The sequence below is a fragment of the Petaurus breviceps genome, unplaced genomic scaffold (assembly GCF_028583685.1).
Source record: "Petaurus breviceps papuanus isolate PSGF00001 unplaced genomic scaffold, PetGlider_PUasm1.0 632, whole genome shotgun sequence".
Taxonomy (NCBI): Eukaryota; Metazoa; Chordata; class Mammalia; order Diprotodontia; family Petauridae; genus Petaurus; species Petaurus breviceps.
The window spans coordinates 1-4308 of record NW_027186423.1 but is presented as its reverse complement, the minus strand read 5'-3'; the positions used below and the strand labels follow the sequence as shown (position 1 = coordinate 4308).

Here is a 4308-nt window from a genome sequence, read left to right as displayed (position 1 = left end):
CACATATATATGTAATTGTTAGCCATCCCTCAATGGATGAATGTTCAAAGGATATGAACAATTTTCTATAGAGGAACAGAGAGGTGTTGATAATTTCATACAACAATGCTCCAAATATTAAGAGAAATGTACATCAAAACAAACCTGGGTTTTCACATCTTTTTCATATCTTGCAAATTGGCAAAAATAAAACAAAAAAAAATCCAAAGAGTCAATGTTGGAGAGGTTATGGAAAGACAATCATGCTGATACATTGTTGGTGGAGCTGTGAAATGGTGCAACCATTTTGGAAAGCAATTTGGAATTAGGTAAATAAAGTGACTAAAATGCCCATACCCTTTAAACCCAGAGACTTCATTACTTAGATTATACATCAAGGAAGCCATTGATAAGAAAATAATCTCCATATATTATGAAGTATTAATAGCAGCACTTTATGTAATATGTAAGAATAGGAAACAAAGTAGATGCCTATCAGTTGGGGAATGGCTAAACAAATCGTGGTACATGAATGTCATGGAATATTACTGTGTTGTAAGAAATGCATGTAATGAATACAGAGAAACATAGAAAGATCTATACGAATTGACGCAGAGTGTAGTAGTAAGCGGAACCAAGAAAACAAAATGCAGTGACTAAAACAGTGTAAATGGAAAGAAAAAATAAAACCTCTAAAGTAAATGTAATAAAATTATAAGGATCAAATCGGACTGGAATGAGAAGACACTTCCAACCTACCCCTTCTTGGAGGTGGGAGGCCTATAGATGTTATTACACACTGCACACTTTCAGACTTTTTCTATGTATGTGCTTCATATTATTCCTTTCTTTAAAAACGCTATTTATCATATGAGATGGCTCTAAGGAAAGGGCAAAGGGAGAGATGTCTATGGGATACTATGGTGCTGTAAGAAACAGAGAATATCAATAAAAACTTACTTTAAAAACTTCTGAGGATATGGAAAGCAGTCTGGCAGAAATTAGGCATAGACCAACAACTCATATCATATTCCAAAATAGAATATGTGATTTTAAAAGATCTTATTTTTAGAATATTAGAAGAGAAACATCATATACCTCTTACAGCTATGAGTAGGAGAAGTATAGTCTCAACCAAACAGGAGATAGAACCAACCACAAAAGATAAAAGTAGATAAATTTGATTACTTGAAACTGAAAAACGATCACAAACAAAATTAATGCACCTAGAATAAGGGAAATGGTTGAATGGGGGGAAAAAATCTTTGCATCAAATTTCTCATGTAAGAGTTTGGTATCCAAGATATATGAACAATTAACAAATATAAGACTAATAGCTACTCCACAATACATAAGTGGTTAAAAGGATATGGACAAACAGTTCTCAAAAGAATTATAAAGTATTCACAATCACAAGAAACAATGCTCCAAATCACTGATAGTCAACGGCAACTCAAAACAACCCTGAAGTTTTACCTCAATTCCTGAAAACTGGCAAAAATGAACAAAAATGGCAATAGTCAATGTTGGAGGGGTTGTGGAATGATAAACACACTAATTGATGACAGAGCTGTGAAATGGTCTAATCATTTTGAAAAGCAATGTGGAATTATGCAAATAAAGATACTAAAATATCCATACCCTTTAAACAAGAGACTCCAGGAAACGATCAACAAAATTTTTTCAAAATTTAAAAAAATTTGGGGCAGCCAGGTGGCACAGTAAGAGCGCCAGCCCCAGAGTCGGGAGACCTGGGATCAGTTCCAGGCTCAGATACTTAACACCCACACAAAAATAACTGGCCATGTAATCTTGAGCAAGTTACTTAACCCTGATTGCTTGAAGAAGAAAAAAATTTTTTTTAAATTTAAAAGTTCCCATATATACCAAAATATTTGACAGTACTTTATGTGACAGCTAAGAATTGGAAACAAGATAGATGCCCATCAATTGGGATTTAGCTAAACAAATTATGATACATAAATGTCAAGGAAAAATTATTGTGCTGTAAGTAATAATGTATGCAATGAATACAGAGAAGTCCCTTCTCCCACTGCTCTCGGAAACTATACATAGACTATAAGTTGCATGGCCCGCCTCTTCATCTGGGAGACCCATATAGAAATGAAATCATGGGTAGAATTCCTATCCCTATCCCTACAAGGACGGGTTATTGGGCAGGGCATGGGGAAGGTATATATTCAGAAACAAAGTTGATGTATTAATATAATATAATGCTTTGTATTTATCTGGTCAGCTAAGTGGTCCAGTAGACAGAATGCAGGGCCTGAAGTTAAGAAGACTTTTTGTGATTTGTTCAAATCCAGCCTCAGACCCTTACTAGCTGTGTGTCCCTGGGCAAGTCACTTAACCTTGTTTGCCTCAGTTCCTCATCTATAAAATGAACTGGAGAAGGAAATGGCAAACCACTTGAGTGCTGCCAAGAAAACCCCAAATGGGGTCACCAAGGGTCAGACACAACTGAAATAACTGAACAACAAATAAGAGGGTCCCCAGTACCTCCAGGGGCATCTCTGTGGATAACTCTAATTATTAGGACTTTTTCCTGTTACCCTCAAGGTACAGTTTACCTCTCTAACTTCCACTCATTGCTCCTAGTCCTGCCCTCTGGAAGCAAACAGAGCTAGTTTAAATTTCCCTTACTCCTGTTAACAGGATTTTACAGAGCTGGTCTCTAACCTGAGAACTAGTAAAAAACAGGCCAGGCAGTAATCAAGCCCATCCAGAGACACCCAAAACTGTTGGGGTTTCATGATGTGTTGTAGTGGAACCATCTCAAAGGATTCAGTCAGACCCTCTCTAAACAGGAAGCATGCTAAGTTCCAAGAGGAACCAGCAACTTCAGAGAAAGCAAGATGGATTTTTATAGGGTAAAGATGGAATTAAATAACAAATTATGAATGTTAAAAAGACAGGAGGGGTTTGTTAAGGGATTAGGTAGTAGGGGAGGGGTCCCTGTATATGCAATTACCCACAGTGCATAGAGCTAAACCCATTGGGGCAGTATGTATATATGATAATGACATTATAGTAAGCTTCTCTACGTCACAAATTCTCTCTAGGTCAGTTCTTTACTATTAGCTGTGCAGGTGCCTGCTTAGGGAAAGTCCCTTCTATTATTTCGGGGCCTGCATCCTGCTTGGGCGTCTGGTGGTACTACTTTCTGATTTGGCCCAGTGCTCTGGTCCTGTCTGAGACTAGATGTGGTTGTGGTTGAGTGCATGGACACACCTGTTTCTGTGGGAAATATGAGGAATGGATCTGGGGGGCAGTGGCTAGCTAGAGGCAGTGGCTAGAATCCCATCACACGAACACACCTGCTGTTTCTGTTCACGGACACATCTCTTGTGGTGAGCAGTGAGGCCTATGTGAAGAAGTGGATATTGGATGAGGCAGGGGTAGGTAAGAGGTAGTGGGCTTGCTGTTTGGGGGGGCCTATGAGAAAGTTAGAATAGTGGGGCTGAGGAAAACTTTTAAGAATTCCATTAATCAGGTAGCTGTTTAATTAATTAGTTTCATTATGAGGAACAGATTTGCAAATCAGGAATTCTCCTGAGGAGAATTCCACCTTGCTGAGGCAAAGACAGAGATTATATACATAAATTACAAGTGGGAAGGGAGGGAGGGAAAGTGGATTACAGACAATGTTTTCCCAGGCTTGAGCGGTTTCCAATGACAAACCCACAAATGGAAGACAATACGATAATTCTGGAGTCCTATGGGAGCAGTACTGCTCAAGTCCTTGGGGGTCATTACTTGGTGGGTCACAGGACCAGAGTTTTGTGATGGGAGAACAAGGTTCCAGTCTTTGACTGAAGAAACCACTCATTTATTTATTAAGTGCTAGGGCCAGCTAGGTGGTGCTGTAGCAGATAAAGCACTGGACTTGGAGTCAGGAAGAGTTCCTGAGTTCAAATCCAGCATCATGTGAGATCTTGGGCAAGTCACTTCACCCTGTGTGCCAGCTGGAGAAGGAAATGGCAAAGTTCTCCAATATCTTTGCTAAGAAAACCCCACATGGACTCATGAAGAATAAGACATTACTGAAACGACTGAAAAACAAGGATACATTGACCACAGCAACACGACGACAGGCCGCACTCTCAAATAGCTAACATTCTGTTGGGAAAATAAAAACATTCATACTGTTGATTCCACACTCCACAGGACACGGCTCCTGGACAGGAGGGACAACTGCCTTTCTCTCTGTGTATTTACAGCACCTAGCACAGTAGGTCCTTTTACTATTTGTTCAATTAATATTGAACTTGTGGTCCATTAAAACTCCCTGATCTTTTCCAGAAAACG

The 4308-nt window shown here is 39.1% G+C and overlaps 1 long non-coding RNA gene across 2 annotated transcripts in view; it reads right to left on the bottom strand.

Moving 5' to 3' along the window:
- The window catches only part of LOC138173658 (uncharacterized), a 16496-nt gene extending 12194 nt beyond the window's left edge, over nt 1-4302 (bottom strand). For both annotated transcript variants that reach the window (XR_011171481.1, XR_011171480.1), the window contains exon 1: nt 1-4302. This exon is cut by the window's left edge and continues 1539 nt beyond it. This is a non-coding gene — a long non-coding RNA (uncharacterized lncRNA).
- Between the last annotated feature and the right edge of the window lie 6 nt (nt 4303-4308).